This window comes from Sus scrofa, chromosome 18, assembly GCF_054392235.1.
Source record: "Sus scrofa isolate SSC_HxYL_T2T_F1_AM1 chromosome 18, Sscrofa_HxYL_maternal_Yorkshire_Landrace_v2.0, whole genome shotgun sequence".
NCBI lineage: Eukaryota > Metazoa > Chordata > Mammalia > Artiodactyla > Suidae > Sus > Sus scrofa.
The window spans coordinates 22286839-22306644 of NC_139400.1; the positions used below are offsets into that span (position 1 = coordinate 22286839).

The window sequence follows — 19806 nt, forward strand, 5'->3', positions numbered from 1 at the left end:
CTGGCCCTCTACAGAAGTTTAGTTGGGAGAGGGTAAGGAAAACTCCAGGACTGGCCGAGACCAAGTTAGAGTGATTAGCTTAAGTCATGGAAGAAAGTCATGTGTTAGTTGAAGCAGACGAAAAGCTAAGCCCATAAATAACGCACCTTTATACACTTGTTAAGACTGTTACAGCAGTGCTCCCCACTGAATCATGGCTGGGGATCCAGGCCCTTGTGAACCCCTTCCCATATTGACTCTTGAGCTTGGCCATGTGACTTGCTAGAGCTAAAGGGGACATCAAGCATGAAACCAGCAGAAGCCTGAACAGGTGCTTGCTCACTGGGGCTCGCCCCTTGGATCTCAGCTTGGAAAGAAGTTCAGAGTTACACCTCAGAAGAAGTCACATGCAGAGCTGAGGTGGCCCAGCCAACAGCCTCGACTCACCACCAGACAGGTGAGTGAAACCATACAGTGGTTGTTTGAAGCCACTAGGTATTAGGATTTTTTTTTTTTTTTTGAGCCCCCAAAGAACTGCAGCCACAAGGAACCCCAGGTGAGATAAGCAGAAGAACCACCAGCTGGACCCAGTTCAAACTGCAAGCCTCATGAACAAATACACAGTAGTTGTTTTAAGCCACTAGGTTTGGGGATTTTTTTTATGCAGCAAGAGATAACTAACACAACACCCTGGAGGAAGAGAATCTACTGATGAAGGGTCAATAGCATCACCTGGGAGCAAGAAAATATGTTTGATTAAAAAGAAAATGAGATGTAAGCAAATACCATTAAGGGCCCAGAATTGCCTTTTCTTTCAAACTCTTGAAGAAAAAAAGTGTCCCTCACATCCTTGTAGGGTTTTTTTGCCTCCAGAAGGAGTTGAGGTTAATGGGGATTAGCTGTTATGCGTCTAACACCTGTGCCAGGCTGGTGGCTTTAAGGTAAAACAGTGGCTTAAAGATTGTGGGGTGGGAGAGGGGCCGCGTGGTAGGAAATCAAGAAATACCACCAGGGCTGACTCTCACCTGCAATTCCCACACTAACCGCCAGGGGAGCCAGTGTTGGCCTTCCTGCCAATCATGAAGGCAAGGGGGGCCCTCCTCTATGGCCTGCAGAGTGTGGGCCTGAGAGCTGCCTCCAGAATGGCCAGCAGCAGCCAAAGTTCCTCTTAATTTTTTATCACTTCCTAGCACTCTCTCAATCAAGATCTGTGGAATCACCTCAAAGCAGCTTTCCTGAGACCCCTACCAGCCACAGTGGCTCCAGAAGCTAAAAGGTGCCTTGGATGACAAGGGCAAGAAGGGAGGTTGTGAGGATAGTCAGGTCTCCCCTGAAAAGTGAGCTTGTTCATTCAAAAGTATTTACTGAGCGGCACTCCACGTGCCGGCAGCGCTGCGGGCACGGTAGATCTAACACGACTAACACTGCCAACACGACTCCTGCCCAGACAGGGCTTCCATCCCAGGAGGAGAGAAAAGACAAAGGCCACCCCTCAATAAAACCAGTACTGGTGCTGATGTGTGCTGGAAGGAAATGGGCCAGCTGGGCCAGGTACACACCCTGGCGCCTGGAGGATGGCGTGACTCGCCGAGGGCTAGCACCTGTGTCTGCCTCGGGTCTGTGCCTCTTGAGGTGTTTATGCCTTCAAAGGAAACGGGTAATAAAACTCCGCGTGGTCAGCCTTTTTCCACATTTGGGTTTATTGTGTTGTGTAACATCGAATCGATGCCCGTGAAGACACAGGAGGGTAATGGCGGATGGCAGCAGCATTGAGACCAGACTGGATGTTGAGCAGGTCCTCTGGTGGGATCGCCTGGCATTCCGTTAAAGACCCTGCCTGCAGGGCAGCAGGCGAGCAAGGCTGCCGTCTGCTCTGTGTGCTCCCTCTTCACGGAGCCGCAGCCCGGCCCCACCTGCGCTCTGATGAGATCGTCCTCCCGGGACCTTACAGGAGACAGCTCAGTGCTGTCTGGAGGGAGCTACTAAGGCTTCTGGGTCCAGGAAGAGGGCCACCAGTGCTTGGCCTGCTTTAAAAAGAGGGATGAGGTCCCCAGACTTTGTGACACCATGGAAGAAGGGGTTTCTAATACCATTCCTCCCGCGAAGCATGAGACACTAGAGATTTCTTATTCCTCCTTTTCCTTTTCAATGCACCTCAATCCTGGGTTCATCACCTTTCAGGAGCTCTGAGTTGAAATCTTGTTTCATGTCATTATTGGCAATTCTTTTCAAGATAAGAATCAATACAAGCCCCAATTAAAACCGGGACATCTGCCACCCAGTTGCCAGGAGGTATGGCTGAGGTCTTTTGATCTGGAGGGAAAAGGGGGGTCCTTCCTGAGGATAACCAAAGCAAATGTGTGTCTTTTGGTTGTGTGACCCAGGGGATTATCTTTTCAAAGTTTAAACTCCCTCATTTAAGATTAGAGGTGTGTGGTTTTTTTTTTTTTTTTTTTTTTGTCTTTTGTCTTTTGTTGTTGTTGTTGTTGTTGTTGCTATTTCTTGGGCCGCTCCCGCGGCATATGGAGGTTCCCAGGTTAGGGGTCGAATCGGAGCTGTAGCCACCGGCCTACGCCAGAGCCACAGCAACGTGGGATCCGAGCCGCGTCTGCAACCTACACCACAGCCCACGGCAACGCCGGATCGTTAACCCACTGAGCAAGGAGCAGGGATCGAACCCGCAACCTCATGGTTCCTAGTCGGACTCGTTAACCACTGCGCCACTATGGGAACTCCTAGAGGTGTGTGTTTTAAAAGGAGGTCTTACTTGATTCCATATGAGGGAGTCTTTAAAAAACCTAATACCTCTGGTCTAGAATGTTTTCGTTTGATTAAATGTTCTTTTTTCTGAGATATTCATTATCTTATCCTAAGAATCAAATTCATGACTTATGCTTCCAAACTTGTGACATGTTAAACCAAGGGGAAATATCTTTATTCTTCTCCTCCTGCCACGGGTATTTATGTGAGTCACCCTGCCCTGTGTTTCCCGACATTCTTTAGGAAAGAATTACGTGCAGAGCTTTGCCATGTCATGAATTCACTTGACAATCTTTTTTGCCCAAAATCACACCCATACTTTTGGCCCTACTGTTTTCTTTGACGTTGTTGTTTCGTTGTTAAGAAGGAAAACATATCTTCTTTCCTAAGCCTGGGGGCCACTGTGTCAAAGGAGAGGGTATGCAAAAATTCCAGGCACAGGATGAGGGGCTGCCTGAGGCTCAACTCAAGCGCCTCCCACAGAGAAGCCTGACGTTCGTCTACACCGTCTCTGGGCTCTGTCCTTCCCCCCATACTTGAGACACATCAATTTTTTTTTTTTTTTTAATGGCCACACCTGCAGCATACGGATGTTCCCAAGCCAGGGACTGAATCTGAGTCAGCTCCATGCTGCAGCTGTGACGATGCTGGATCCTTTAACTCAATGGCTGGGCTGGGGATTCAACCCATGCTCTGCAGCAACCCAAGCCACACCTAACCCACAGTGGGAGCTCCAAGACACATCACTTTTTAACATACAGTTGAATTCACGTCCTGGATGGACCTGTCCAGGTGCTCACACTTGGTGGAGCTGACATGTGATTCCCAAGAATCCCAACTTGGACACAGTTCTGACACCAGTGAACAACCAAGTTCCTTGTGTCCATAAGTAAAAGCATCCAACAAACATTGAATTAAGAGGTCCTCACTGCCCTTCCTGCTTCCTCCCTTGATGATGTTTAATGGGTCAATAAGGTTCCATTTCAAACCACCCAAGCCTCCTGGGACTATCGTTAACAGCTGACAAGCAGTACCCATGAGCCAGATTTCAACTGGATTGACTAACGAGTCGACCACCCTGGTCATCAAGCGAGAAGAAAGCAAAGAGAGCCCCAGCGAACATCCCATTTGCAGCACGAGACACTTACGAAATGATCCATGATGCTGACAGACAGACAGTGTGTTGTGAGAAAGCAGTTCTTTGAGGTTTCAGGAGATCTGAGAACATCCTGTTTCCAGTCCCAACAAGGGATGGTTCCAGGAGTGTGGAAACATAGGGAAGACAACCCTCGAGAAAAGAATTTCAGGCCAGCGCGACTCAGCTCTTCCGCATCCTAAGTCCTAAAGCATGTTTATCTCCTCCCATGTTCGAGGGGACATCTCCACAAAAAGCCTGTCCCCCTCTCAGCCCAGTGCCCACGCATTCATTCGTTATGACAAGAGCACCCGCCCTGGTGGAGAGAGACCTCGTTCACAACCAGGCACGTTCCTCACACAAGATGTTTAATAACGAGAAACGGCAGCCCCTGGACTTCTCCTTGTTGCTCAGTGGTAACGAACCCGACTGGCATCCATGAGGATGTGGGTTCGATCCCTGGCCTCGCCCAGTGGGTTAAGGATCTGGTGTTGCCATCTGCTGTGGTGTAGATCACAGATGTGGCTTGGATCCCGTGCTGCTGTGGCTCCGTTTCGACCCCTAGCCTGGGAACCTCCATATCCTGAGGGTGTAGCCATAAAAAGAAAGAAAGAAAAAAAAGAAAGAAAGAAAGAAAGAAACGGCAGCTCCTAAAGCAGCTCAGGGGTACGGACAGTAACTCAAGGGCACCGGGAGGCCCTCCCCTCAGGAGAATGACTCCCAAATTCACATCTTTCTCAAACTCTCACCCAAGCTCTGGACCCTGACCTCCAACTACCCTTGACAACCAAAACTGAACCCACGATCCTCCGCACTGACCCCCCCACCCATGAAAGGAAAACATCTACTTCCGGCTAAAAACGTGTATGAAAAGCAATTATTTGAACATATATCACAATATTCTTTTAATCACGTAGATTCAAAACCTGATCAAAATTGCTTGATTTACACACCCTTCGTTTCAGCTTCTCTTGCAGTCATTTTTTCCACCAAAATCCTCCCCAGCCAAGCTGAACTCTGCATTGAGCTAGGGACCCCCGCCCTCTCCCCTGGTAGCCCCCCCGCCCTGCCCGCAGAAGGGCCCTCCCATCCAATCAATTAACATAGTCCATTTAGACAAACCTCATCGTTATCCCACTTCCCCCGCCCCCCCCATTCCTCCCTGTTCCAGGTTGAATTGTGTTCCTCAGAAAGATATGTTGAAGCCCTAACCCCCCAGTACCTCAGGATGTGAAGTTCTTCAGAAATAGGGTTGCAGATAGAGTTCATTCAGGTGAGGTCAAGCTGGAGTAGGCTGGTCCCTTAATCCCATATAACTGGTGTCTTTACTATTTTTGCTTTTTATGGCTGCAGCCACAGCATATGGAAGTCGCCAGGCTAGGGGTCTAATTGGAACTACAGCTGCTGGCTGATGCCACAGGCACAGCAACGTGGGATCCAAGCCCCATCTGCAACCTACACCATAGCTCATCGCAACACTAGATCCCTGACCCGCTGATGGAGACCAGGGATCGAACCCACATACTCATGAGGCAGAATATTAACTCAGGTAGTCAGTGCAGGAGCATGGGCTTGGACGCATTCTTTGATATGGCCATTGATTAACACGTGTGGCTTAAGGGCTCCAGGGAGTAACATCCCCACGGGCCTTGTCTACTATAGGGAGGGTCCCTACGCCCAGATGGACATTAATCCTTAAACCCCTGTGACTCAGTTTATGGGAAGAAAAGGACTAAAGGACTATGAGACTTAAGGGACCTTTCCACCCCTAAGGCCCTATTGGACAAGGACTGACATGGGTAACTGAATAAGACCAATGGGAGAAGACTACATCTCTCTGGACCCCATGTTGGTGCCCCTTCCCCACCTTTAAGAGATAAAAATCCCTATAGGACAACAGAAAAAGGGGGCTCTTCTCCCCGCTCCCAGCTGTCCTGGGAGCTATCTCCTTGCCTTTAATAAAGACTTGGCTTGCTTGCTGCCTGTGTGTGCGGAGTTCATTCTTCGACTGCCCTGAATGAGAAGCCGGGCTCTGGTATCATCCTCCCGGTATCACTCAAGGATACTAGTTAGAACCCCGCGGAGCCCCGATGGGAACGCCTAGTTCGCGTCTTTATAGGAAGGGGTTTTGCTATGAAAGGCAGACACCACATGACGGTGGAGGCAGAGATGGGAGCGAGGCGGCTGTAAGCCGAGGCCTGCCCAGGATGGACGGCCGCCACCTGAAGCTGGGCAGAAGCGAGGAGGGGTTCTCCTCCGAGTCTCAGGGGAGCTCGGCCCGCCTGACACCTGGATCACTAGCCTGCAGAACTAGGAGGATAAACGTCTGCCGAGGGATCCAGTGTGTGCTACTCCGGGATGGCAATCCTAGAAAACGAATGCAACCCACTTCCCTTCCAAAGAAACAAGGAAAACAAAAAGCAAAAAACTTCAGTGGCTTCCTAGTCCCTCATGAGACCAAGTGTAATTCTTCGGCCTGGCTCCTCATTTCCCATGTCATCATCCTTTACAAATGTATCTCCCATTGGTGTTCCCATCATGGTTCAGCAAAAAAGAATCTGACCAGTATCCATGAGGATGCAGGTTCGATCCCTGGCCTCTCTCAGTGGGTTAAGGAGCCAGCATTGCCCTGGGCTGTGGTGTAGGTTGCAGACAGGCTCGGATCTGGCGTGGCTGTGGCTTAGACAGGTGGCTACAGCTCCAATTGGACCCCTAGCCTGGGACCCTCCATATGCCGCAGGGGCAGCCCAAAAAAAAAAAAAAAAAAAACCTATCCCCCACTATTTCTTCACAACTTTTTCTAAACTCCAATCTACACTGACCTCTCCCTTCTTCAAAGTCCTGCTGCCCACGATTCCACTAAAACATCTTTTTACTCTACCAACTCTATCTATGTCTGCCTCCCCTATCAATCCATAATCCCCTGCAGAAACGGGCTGTGACTGCTGTACCTCCCCTGAGCAGACAGGACCCCAAAAGTACTCACAAATTTATTCATCTCGCAGCCTTTGCTCGTGCTTTGTTCACCCTTGACCTGGGACCCCTGGGGGCACTGGGAGCTATGCTGTTCTAATCTTTGGGCCCCCATTGCCTCACACAGTGTCTGGCCTTTCATAAACTTTCCATAAATATTTTACTTCATTCATTTAAAAAAACCAGTCTCCAAATCTATCTGTTCCGGGTTCATCCTAAGGAAAGCAGTATCTGCCTCCGTTAAAGAGACGGGTAATAAAATACCTCAAAGTTCTCCAGATAAAAGTGGCTCAAGAGGGGGAATGAAAAACGCCATTCTCTTTCTCCAGCAGCCTCACTAATAAGTCATTAGAAGAGCCCCAGTCCTGAGCCTCAGGGGGCCTTATTAGTCCCCCGTGACCTGTCTGCCAGGGGGCCCTCCTCCCCGTGGGCAGGCTTCCTGTTTAATAATACACGACAGGGCTTGCTGTTCCACCAACTGCTACCTGCGTTTCCAGAGCCCTTTGAAAACATAAATAAATGATCAGCTGGCTGATCGCCTTCCGCAGGATTTTGCTGCGAATCCTGCAAGCTTTCCAAGACAAGACTGGCTACTACAAACGCCAAGCAGGGGACTTCCTGTCCTCTCCTATGCATAGGGGTGCTTAATAATTCCAAGTGCCAGCTCCTTCCAACAGAGGCCGACTGACGCGCGGTCGCAGGTCTTCAGGCGACAGAGCTGCTCAGGGGGCTTTTCCAACAGCCCCGAGCCTCTGCGGGGAGGAAGACCCTTGCTCAGCAGGGACATCCTCGGAATCTCTAAGGCGCTCCCTACACCCACTGAGGCTGCAGGGCCTCCAGGTACTGAGGGCAGAGCCAGGGGAGGAGCCCGGCGAAGATACCTGCTGTTCCAACCATCAGTCTAGCGTCGCCCCTGCCCCACCGCCGCGACCACCCACATTCCCCCCACGCGTGTGCTTTAGCCTCCCCCCGCCCCGGCCGAAAGGTAGATGGCTGTTGCCTTGGCCTTGACCGTCAGCAGTCAAATCCTATGAGCAGCCACTGGACATTTCGAGGGTTAGGACGGGGAGGAGAGGGGCAGTGGGGGGTGGATTCCAACCCTGGGAGGTAATTCGATGCCAGAGAAGAAAGAGGGGAACCTCCTGTTTCCATTTCCGCAGGTGAGGAGCTTAGACGTCCTCACTCCACCCTAACAACACGTCCAAAGCCGAACACACTGAAAAAGCCAACACCTCTTCCTGAATCACCGCGAGCCCACGGGGCAGCCCACTGCCCTTACGACCAGACGCACAGGGAGTCGTAACTTACCGGAGCAGGGACTCGGGAGAAGCGGCGGCCGCAGGAACCAGCGCCCGGGCAGGAAAACCGGGAGTGAGCCACGTGCTGGAGGCTCAGTGCGGACGACTGTGACCATTAACAACTTCAGGGTGACCAAGTCCTGGCTGGGGGAGGGGGGCGGGGGAGGGTCTCTTAAACACCGTGAGATCGACCTCCAGGAGCTCAATGTGCGAGAACGGAAGAGAAAAATTCCAACCAGCTTCCGGCAGCGGGAGGGGACGAGGAACCATTTTAAATGGTTTTGACTGGAGCACCTGTTCTCCACCAGGCGCGCCCTCAGGTGAAACCAGTTCACTGGAGCCGGCCTTGCTGGGGGTATTAGGAGAGCCTAATTGACCAGGCGAAGGGACTACCCAGCTCCAGCTGGCTCTAACCTCCATGGGGAGAGCAGAAATAGCCACCCAGCACCCTTGAGCCAATCATGCCTCATGGAAGAAGGGAAGAAAAATCTAAGAACTTGTGAGGTTCAAGATCCAGGGGCATAGGCTCACTAAAACACTGAGACCTACTTAGAAGACTAGAGAAAGCGTCCCCTCCCACAAATGCCACTGCCACAGCACTGAAGGCCTATCTCCAGTGCTTCTTTTTACCTGGCATCGCATGTGCAGCTATTAAGAAAAAAAAAAAAAAAAAGCACAAGCCATACCAAAAGGCAAAAAAACATTATTTTTGCCAGAACAGGCATTAGATCCAGACATGGCAGGGGTGTTGGGTGTTGGAATTATTAGGCCAGGAACTCAAAAACCACTGTATTACACCAAGGGCCATGATAGAGAAAGCAGACAGCACACAAGGACAGGCAATGCAAACAGAGAGATGTTCATTCTAAAGAAGAACCAAAGAAGAAATGCTAGGGGAGTTCCCACTGTGGCTCAGCTGTAACAAACCTGACTAGTATCCATGAGGACGTGGGTTTGATGCCTGGCCTTGCTCAGTGGGTTAAGGATCGGGCGTTGCTGTGGCTGTGCGAGGATGGCAGCACAACTCCAATCGGACTCCTAGCCTGGGAACTTCCATATGCCCTGGGTGCGGCCCTAAAAAGACAAAAAGAAAAGAAAAAGGAAGAAATGCTAAAGATAAAAAAACAAAAAACCACTGTAACAATAAAGAATGCCTTTGATGGGCTCACCCGTAGATTGCACACAGCGGAGAAAACATGTCTGCTCTAGAGCTCATATCAATAGAATCTTCAAACCAGAAAGAGGACAAACTCTGAAAAAAAGCCCAGAATATTCAAGGATTATAGGACAACTACAAAAGGTGTAATACATGCCAAATGGGACTATCAGAAGGAGAAGCGAGAGAAAGGAACAGAAGAAATATTTGAAACAATAATGACTGCGAATTTCCCCGAAATAGTATCAGACATCAAACCCCAAATCCAGAGAGCACGTCACCCTAGCATCAGATTAGGGCCCCACCCTTCTGATCTCATTTAACCTTAATTACCTCCAAATTGTCTGTGAAACTTCCACACACCAGGTCATGAACGACAAACTGAGGGACTGCCATAAGTTGAAGGGTTTGAGGACTTTTAAATGCAACACAGGGTGTGGGACTGAAGCCTGTGACAGGGAAACGGGTTAAATCTGAATAAAGTCCATAGTTTCTTGTGCTGCATCCGTGTTAATTTCTCGGTGTGGGTCATTGTTCTATGGCTAAGGAAGATGTTGCCAGGAGGGCAGCTGGGCGAAGGGCCTCTGACGTGCTCTGTAAGGTTCTTGCACAGTTTCTTTAATATTATTTCAAAATAAAAAGTCTTTTCTCTGCATTTCCATTCATACCACACTCCCTGCAACAGGAACGCAATCATCAAACCAAGTTTTCGTTGCGGGCGGGGAGGGAGGGGCGATGGTACGGAAGGGCGTTAAGGGCACAGGAGGAAAGAGGGAGCCAGGAGGTGGGAAGATTCCAAACGAAAGAAATGCGTAAAAGCCGGCTTCATGGAGACCGACGTGGAACAGAGAAGCTGCCATGAGGGAGATGGTGTTGGCCTCTTTGCAGGTGTCCTGCTCAGAGCAGGCCAGGCGCCTTTATTGGAAGACTGTCAGCTATTTGCATCCACAAAAGAGAGAGGACCCTGCTTCCACATGAACAGCCCCGTGGCTTCTCTCCCCCCCCCTCAGCTGGTTGATTCTGTGGCTCTGAGGGCTTTGAGCCTGGTCACGGTGGGGATTAGCACCCGACAGTCTGGGAGCCCTAGATAATCCCGCTTATTTAGGGCAATCCTCCCGCCCCACCCTCCAGCTCCCAGCCTCTTTCAGCTTTGTGGTTCTAAGCATTTCTCTGGTGGTGGTTCATTTTACAAAGGCTTTTTTGAGCATCTACCTTGCTACCTTGACTAAGGCATAAATAAGCCCCGGAAGATAGGAAACACCTCTTGGATACAAATGGAGCCCAGACACGTAGTAGGCTCACAATAAAGAGCTTGCTGAATTGACCTGAGTGGCCTCTCTGGATTATATCCATAAAGGTTCTCTATTGACACTGTGGTATTTTGGGCCATAACCTCTGATGCACGGTGGCCAGAATAGGCATGGCTGGGCTGAGGAGTAGCTGCAAACATCTGTAAATATCCAGTCTTTAATGGAATGACGCCCTGTGCAAGATGAACCATGAGCTCAAGACAAAAAGTGAAAATAGAGGAGTTCCCACTGTGGTACGATGGGTTAAGAATCATACTGCCGCAGCTCAGGTCACTATGAAGGCGCAGGTTTGATCCCCAGCTGGGTACAGTGGGTTAAAGGATCTGGTATGGCCACAACTGTGGTGTAGGTCACAGCTGCAGCTCAGATTCAGTCCCTGGCCTAGGAACTTCCATATGCCGAAGGTGTAGCCATTAAAAAAAAAAGTACAAATGGCAATAATAGTAATAATAAAGGTTTTTATTGAATATTTGCTGTATACCATGTATGTAAACCTCTCAAGAACCCTATGAAGTAGGAGCTATTGTAACTCTCAGCTGGCAGATGGCTGGTATGTGGCACAGCCTGGATGCAACCCAGGGAACTAGAATGAAGTCCAGGCTCTTCACCACGAGGCTCCCCTTGTTTGACCTTCCTCAGTTTTGGTGCAACTTCACTGAGGAACTTTGGGCAAGTTTTAAAAATTCTCTGGGACTCTGATTACCAGCTTCTAACAAGGGGATAAGAATCCCATTTTGCCTACCTCAAAGGGTCTACTACACAAGAGAACGTTGACAAAAGTTGAACAGGGAGTTCCCACTGTGGCCCAGCAGAAATGAATCCAACCGAATCCATGAGGATGCAGTTCAATCCCTGGCCTCACTCAATGGGTTAAGGATCCATGAGCTGCAGAGTAAGTTGCCGATGCAGCTCAGATCCTGCATTCTTGCAGCTGTGGCGTAAGCCAGCACCTGCAGCTCCAATGTGACCCCTAGCCTGGGAACTTATATAGGCCACAGGTTCAGCCCTCAAATGCAAAGAAAAAAAAAAGTTGACCATATAGTAGATCAACAAAGAAGTTCCCTAAAATTCCAGGGACCCTATAGAGAGACAACTTCTGTGGCTGTAATGCAATTAAGTCAGAAATCAGCCTAGGACTTCCTGCTGTGGCACAGAGGGTTAATGATCAAGCACTCTCTGTGGCGGTACCGGTTCAATCCCCAGCCAGGGGCAGCTGAGGTGTAGGTCACAGCTGCAGCTCAGATTCAATCCCAGGCCCGAGAATGTCCATATGCCACAGGTGTGACCAAAAAAGCAAAAAAAAAAAAAAAAAAAAATCAGCCCAAAAAAGGTAGTTGAAATTTATTTTAAATTGATGTGCCCCTAAGTCATGAGTTAAAAAAAAAGGTTAAGTCTAATGAAAACAACAAATATATATACATACATATCTCCACAAAATCTAATCCCTAAGCTGCTGTGGGAAAAAGTGAGAAGCGGCCTACTTTATTTTTGACTTCAGGACTCCCCAAAGATCTAGATGTTGTGGGAACCAGAAAGCTTTGAAAGAGAAGATGGAGGAAGAGTTGGAAATAGGACGATTGGCTGGAAATGGGTTTAGGAAGCACGTACCCTCCAGGTGCCTTTTCCTCTGCACAGCCACCACTGCCACCACCACCAGCACCACCTCTGCTGCCACTGCCACCAGGTGACAGCCCCTCCCACCTTCTCCTGCATGTCTGGAGACAGAAAGCTGGGGGTCTCTGGCCCAGCTGTCCTCCCTCCTTCTCTCTCAGAACACCAGCTGCCATGCTTGCACATACTTCAGGCAAGACCTCGAAAGAGGCCCCACTGGGGGATCTCAATCTAAGGACCCTGAAATTCAGGGCCCCCAGGAAGCAGTCAGGCCAGAAGTCCTTACAGTGACCCTGACAGTCAATAAGCCCAACCAGCGGGCTCAGGGCTGCTGATCACCTTGGTTTTTCTTATTGTGATAAAATACACAGTGCATATAAGATGCCATTTTGACCATTTTTTAAGTTCACAGTTCAGTGGCGTTAAGCACATTCACAACGCTGAGCAACTGTCACCACTATGTCCACAATTTTCACCATCCCAACCAGAAGCTCTGTACCTATTAAGCAATAATTCCCACTCGCCCCTCCCCCTCAGCCCCTAGTAACCTCTATTCTACTTTCTGCCTCTAGGAAGTTGCCTATTCTCAGCATTTCACATAAATGGAATCGTATCATATCTGTCCTTTGGTTTCTGGCTTATTTCCCTTGGTATGTTTTTCAGATTCCTCCATGCTGGAGCATGTATCGGGACTGCATTCCTTTTAGGGCTGAATAATATTCCATTGTATGCACACATCCCACTTTATCTACTAATCTGTTGATGGACACTTAGGTTGTGTGCACTTCTGACTGTTATGAATAATGCTGCAATGAACACTGATATACAAGTATCTGAACCCTCTTTTCAATTATTTTGGGCAGTCCAACTCCCACCCCACCCCCGCTTTTTAGAGCCACATGTGTGGCATATGGAGGTTCCCAGGCTGGGAGCGAATTGGAGCTGCCGCTGCCAGCCTGCACCACAGCCATAGCAACATGAGATCCAAGACACGTCTGCAACTTACACCACAGCTCATGGCAACGCTGGCTCCTTAACCCACTGAGCCAGGCCAGGGATCAAACCTGTATCCTCATGGATACTAGTCGGGCTCGTTACAGCTGGGCCACAACAGGAACTTCCCCAATCACTTTTTAATTCCTCATCGTTACAAAGTGACAAGCAGAAATCACCAGACACTTGAGGAAAGAGTTTTTATAATGAAAGACAAAACACAAAGAGAAAAAAGTAACTTGGAGTAAACATATCCAGAGAAAAGGAAACAAAGCAAAAAAATGTAATTATCTTAAGAAAGATAAAAAGAAGACATAGCATCTGCAAAACAGGAATCACATGTTCTAAAAATAGAACTTGTGGTATCACCTCGTGGCTCAGCGAGTTAGGATATGGTGTCGTCACTGTCATGGCTCTGGTGACTGCAGTGGCACAGGTTTGTTCCCTGGCCTGGGAAACTTCTGCAGTCCAGGAGTGTGGCCAAAAAGTAAATAAAAATAAAAATGGAACTTTCGGAGAGAACAAAAAAGTAGTTCTTAGAAAATAGACAGGTAAGAGTAGAAATAAAAAGCTCAATAAACAAACATGTTAAAAGTTGATGAAATAACCCAGAAAATAGAAAGACAAAGAGAGGAAAATAGGGGTGAAAAGAAAATAAAAATAGAAACCCTGAAGAGGAAATGTAGCATCTGAACAACCGAAGTTTACAGAGGAGAGAGGAAACAGAAAACAAAAATAATAATAAAATAACATCAATAACAACATATCAGAAAATAAATTATCATTATTACAATCAAGAAAAATTCCCAGGAGTTCCCATCATGGCTCAGCAGAAACAAATCTGACTAGTGTCCATGAGGACACAGGTTCAATCCCTGGCCCCGTTAAGGATCCTGTGGCTGTGGCGCAGGCCCGCGGTTACAGCTCTGATTCACTCCCTAGCCTGGGAACCTCCATATACTGTGGAAGTGGCCCTAAAAAGACAAAAAACAAAAAAGGAATTTAAAAATTCTTAGCTGAAATTCTAAAATGATGCCTCTGAGAGGTTGCAGGTTAAGTTGGTATTATATTTATACAATTGCTGTCACTATTGTACTTCTTTTTTTTTTTTGTACATGTAATTTTTTCTCTTTTTATATCAATTCACATTCCCATGATTACTAGTGAGATTACACATATTTTCATATTTATTGAATGTTCAGCTTCTTAGTTTCTTTTTTTTTCTTTTTTTTTCTTTTTTTTTTTTGTCTTTTTGCCATTTCTTGGGCCGCTCCCTCGCCGGTTCCCAGGCTAGGGGTCTAATCGGAGCTGCAGCCGCCGGCCTATGCCAGAGCCACAGCAACATGGGATCCGAGCCGCTTCTGCGACCTACACCACAGCTCATGGCAACGCCGGATCATTAACCCACTGAGCAAGGCCAGGGATCGAACCCTCAACCTCATGGTTCCTAGTTGGATTCGTTAACCACTGAGCCACGACAGGAACTCCTATTATTGTATTTCACAACTACTATAGTAGTGTGGAAAAGGACAGTTCACTGAGTTTAAAACAAGAATTTGAAAACTTTGAGCTATTTTTAAGTCAGGAAATGAGGGAACATCCTTTATACTAAGAACACCTGTTTCAAAAATGTATATGGGAAAAAAAAAAAAGAAAGAAATTTTCCCAGAACCCCTGACATGCTGTTGAGAGATTTTTGAATGGGTTCAGCCACCATGGAGCACTGTATGGAGATTCTTCAAAAAAATTAAAGTAAACCTGCCGCATGATCCGGCAATCCCACTTTTGGGTATGTATCCAAAGGAAATGAAAACAGGTTACCCAAAGAAACATATCTTCACTCTCCTGCTGTTGCAGCATGACTCACAAGAGCCAAGATAGGGAAACAGCCAAGGCGTCCCTCTGTGGATGAATGGACAAAGATGACTCACACACGATGGAATATTGCTCATTATTTTTCCATAAGAAAGGAAAAAATCCTGCCATTTGCAATAGCATCTATGGACCTAGAGAACAATAGACCAAGTGAGATAAGTCAGAGAAGGACGAATACTCTCTCATATTTTTTATGTGAAATCTAAAAAAAAAAAAACCTTAAAATTGTAAAAAGAGAGAGTAATATGGGAGTTACCAGGGGCTGAGGGTGGGGAGGGTGGAGAACGGAAGAGATGCTGCTTAGGGTACATACTTGCAACTAGTAGATAAATAAATCCAGGAGAACTTCTACAGATGGTCCCCAATTTACAATGATTTGACTTGCAATTTTTCGACGTCATGATAGTGCAAAAGTGATATGCATTCTGTATAAACCGTACTTATTTTGAATTTTGAATTTTGATCTTTTCTCAGGTCAGCAATCCACACACAATACTCCTGAGATGTCAGGCAGAGACAATGGGCACAGCTCCCATCAAGGGTAAACAACCAACAGACCTCTTCCATTCTGGACCCACACAACCACTCTGTTGTCCACTTTCAGTACAGCATTCAGTAAATGGCATGAGATCTTCAACACTTTATTATAACATAGGCTTTGTGTTAGATGATTTTGCCCATGACGTGTAGGCTTATATACATATTCTGAGCATGCTTAAGGTGGGCTATACTGTCTTTAAAAAAAAAAAAAAAAAGGAATACAAATGAACTTATTTGCAGAACAGAAACAGACTCACAGACTGAAAAACATGGTTACCAAAGGGGACAGGTTGTGGGAGGGAGGGATGGACTGGGGGTTTGGGACTGGTATATGCACACTCAGGTATATGGAACCCTTGGCCAACAGGGACCTGCTGTGTAGCCCCTGCTGTATTGTGTCATAATCTTTGTGGGAAAAGAATCTGAAAGAGAATGGATGTGTGTATAACTGAATCACTTTGTTGTATAGCAGAAATTACAACCTTGTAAATCCACTACAATTCAATAAAACTTTTTTAAAAAAAGGAGTTTCTGTTGTGGCTCAGTGGAATCGAATCTGACTAGCATCCATGAGGATGCAGGTTTGCTCCCTGGCCTCGCTCAGTGGGTTAAGGATCCAGCGTTGCTGTGAGCTGTGATGTAGGTCGCAGACTCGGCATGGATCCTGTGTTGCTGCGGCTGTGGTGTAGGCTGACAGCAACAGCTCCAGTTCAACCCCTAGCCTGGAAACCTCCACATGCTGCAGGTGTGGCTCTGAAAAGGCAAAAGAAAAAGAAAAAGAAAAAAAAAAAAAACCTTTAAAAAAAAAAAAAAAAAGGTAGGCTAGGCTATGCTATTCTCTTCAGCAGGCTAGGTATAGTAAGTAAATGCATTTCTGACATATGATATGTTCGGTTTTCTGTGGGATTATCAGTGTGTAACCCCATCATAAGTCAGTAAGCACACAGTAGAGTGATTTAAAAAAACTGTACTATGTCATTAAACTTGCTAAGAGACTAGGTATGAATTGTTCCTAACAACAGAAGAAATGATAATTATGTGATGCAACAGAGGTGCTAGCTAATGTTACAATGGCGATCACATTGCAAATGATGTGTCAAATCAACATGCTGTACACCTAAAACTTACACTTATGTCAAATATATCTCAATTTTTTTTTTTCTTTTTTGGCTGCCTGGTGGCTTAAGGCATTTCTCAGGCCAGGGACCACATCAGATCTGCAGTTTCAATTAACAAAGCAGCTGTAGCAATGCTGATCCTTAACCCACCGTGCCAGGTGGAGGCTCTAACCGACGTCCCAGCCCTCAGAGATGCCGCCGATCCCCTTGCGCCACAGCAGAAATGCCAAACATACCTTGCTTTTAAAGAAGAAAAGAAAATACCCAAGGAGTTCCCATCGTGGTGCAGTGAAAATGAGCCCAGCTGGTAGACATGAGGATTTGGGTTCTATCCCTGGCCTCCCCCAGTGGGTCTGGGATCTGGACTTGCCATGAGCTGTGGTGTAGGTCATAAATCAAGCTTGGATCCTGCCTTTCTGTGGCTGTGGGGTAGACTGGCAGCTACAGCTCCAATTCAACCCCTAGCCTGGGAACTTCCATGTGCTGCAGAGTGACCCTAAAAAGCAAAATGAGGGGAAAAAAAGAAAGAAAGAAAGAAAAGGAAAGGAAAGGAAAACCCCCCAAAGCTGACACGAGTAAGACTGGCCCACACCAGGGTGATAAGCACAGCTCCATAAGCAGCTCTTATAAGTGCTCCCAGAACACTGAGGACAAACAGAAGATGCTACAAGCTTCCAGTAAGAGGAAAACAAAGCTATTTATAAAGAGTCTGGAGTCAGGGTGATTTCTGACTTTTCCCCAGCAACTCTGGAAGCCAGTAGACAGTGGAGTAATGTCTTCAAAATACTTAGGGACAGTGATTTCTGGCCTAGAAATCTTTGCTGTTAGTAAAAGTACTTGGGAGTTCCCGTCGTGGCCCAGTGGTTAACAAATCCGACTAGGAACCATGAGGTTGCGGGTTCGATCCCTGGCTTCGCTCAGTGGGTTTAGGATCCAGTGTTGCCATGAGCTGTGGTGTAGGTCGCAGAGGCAGCTTGGATCCCGCATTGCTGTGGCTGTGGTGTAGGCAGGCAGCTGCAGCTCCGATTAGAGCCCTAGCTTGGGAACCTCCATATGCCTCAGGAGCAGCCCTAGAAAAGACAAAAAAATAATAATAAAATAAAATAAAAATAAAAATAAAAGTACTTGTACCCACGCATCCAGATGTGAGATTTCACGGTGGCAGTGTTTTCCCCCCACCAAATTCCGTCAGCTATGTGCTGCCTTCACAATTTTTGCCATAACCCCAAATTAATTTTTTCTTAAATTAGGTCGCTTTTTTTTTTACTCATCATTTGCAATAAGTAAAAGGCAAATATGAAACTCAAATAATTATTTTTCTCTTTTTTAGGGCCACACCTGCAGCATATGGAAGTTTCCAGGCCAGGCCTCGAATCAGAGCTGCAGCTGCAGGCTTATACCACAGCCACAGCAACAATGGATCTGAACGTCTGCCCCTGTGGCAAAGCTGGATTCTTAACCCACTGAGGAAGGCCAGGGATTGAACCCGCATCCTTGGACACTATGTCAGGTTCTTAATCTGCTGAACCACAACTGGAACTCCTGGAAAGTTAGATTTTAAAAAGAGAAGTGAGGATTCCAAGTTCTGAAAGGTTCCCATTGGCTTCCCAAGGCTCTGATCCTAGAGCCTTTCTCTACTGAGAAAGGAAGATTAATTAGCAAGAATAAGAGAGGCATTAAAGACCAGCACCCCAATCACTCTTTGATATAATCAAGATTGAAAAGATTTGAAAGGACTCATTGTCTCTATGAGTCAAGGTTATACGATGCTGCCTCAGTGCACCACTCCTACCCCCACACTCCCAACCATTCTACCAGCTTTTTCTTGAAAATACTGCACTGAAAGGACACAGAGGCCACATCCCACTCACCAGCCAGTCTTAGGAATGACAAGGTGGCCTGTGTCTGTGTCAAGAAAAGCCCTAAGGGCCTTTAGACCCCACCAGGCTCAACACCTAAGATTGGACAAGAACACCAAATGTTCTGGCTTTAAAAAGAAGAAAAAGAAGAAGATATGGTATATATACACAATGGAATACTACTCATCCATAAAAAAGAACAAAATAATGCCATTTGCAGCAACAGGGATGGAGCTAGAGACTCTCATACTAAGTGAAGTAAGTCAGAAAGAAAAATATCATATGACAGCACTTATGTCTGGAATCCAATATAAGGCACAAATGACCCTTTCCATAGGAAAAAAAAAAAAAAAACTCATGATCTTGGAGAACAGACTTGGGGTTGCCACAGGGGAGGGGGAGGGAGTAGGGACTGGGAATCTGGGGTTAATAGATGCAAACTATTGCCTTTGGAATGGATGAGCAATGAGATCCTGCTGTCTAGCACAGGGAATGTATCTAGTCACTAGTGATGGACACGATGGAGGATAATGTGAGAAAAAGAATGTATGTATGTATGTGTGCCTGGGCCACTTTCCTGTACATTAGAAAACTGATGGAACACTATAAACCAAATATAATGGAACACATAAAAATCATTAAACAAAACAAAACAAAACTGTTTGTTCGTCTCTGTTCTTCAAACCTCTGAAACCAAAGGAGGCCCTTCCTGCAAAAGGGCGGGTTTCCTCTTATGAACCAAAACCAGAGCTTGCGGCCACCGACTCCCCACCCACATCTCCAAGTGGACTTCAATGATCGCAACCTACCCCCTGCCAGAGTGGCCTCTACAGGCTTCTCCCTGAAGGGCTGGGCTTCACGGTCCTCTCCTGGTCTCTAGCAACACTGGTGGTTTCCCTCTGTGTTCACACAACCACGCAGGCTGGTTTCTGGAGGCTTGAAGACTCACTGGTCCCTGACTGCGATGGGCAGCTTCACAACTATGTGTGCGCAGCACCGTCTCTGGCAAAGCTAAGTCAGGCCTCAGATGCCAAGACTCTGTGTGGCCTGCGCTGTCTGCCCTCCATGACCCACTCCAGCCACAAGACAGGCATGAGCAAGGTCTGGTAGTCAAGAGCCCAAGGAGAGGTTCTACGAGTTACGGTTCTGTTACATCAACAAGAATTTTTTTATTTATATATTTACTCCTGGCCTGACTA

At 47.2% G+C, this 19806-nt stretch overlaps 1 long non-coding RNA gene across 1 annotated transcript in view; it reads right to left on the reverse strand.

The window, feature by feature from the left end:
• Positions 1 to 8422, reverse strand: part of LOC146394924 (uncharacterized) — a 41381-nt gene extending 32959 nt beyond the window's left edge. Inside the window, exon 1 of the long non-coding RNA XR_014833731.1 lies at positions 8156 to 8422. This is a non-coding gene — a long non-coding RNA (uncharacterized LOC146394924). The remainder of the gene's footprint in view (positions 1 to 8155) is intronic.
• Between the last annotated feature and the right edge of the window lie 11384 nt (positions 8423 to 19806).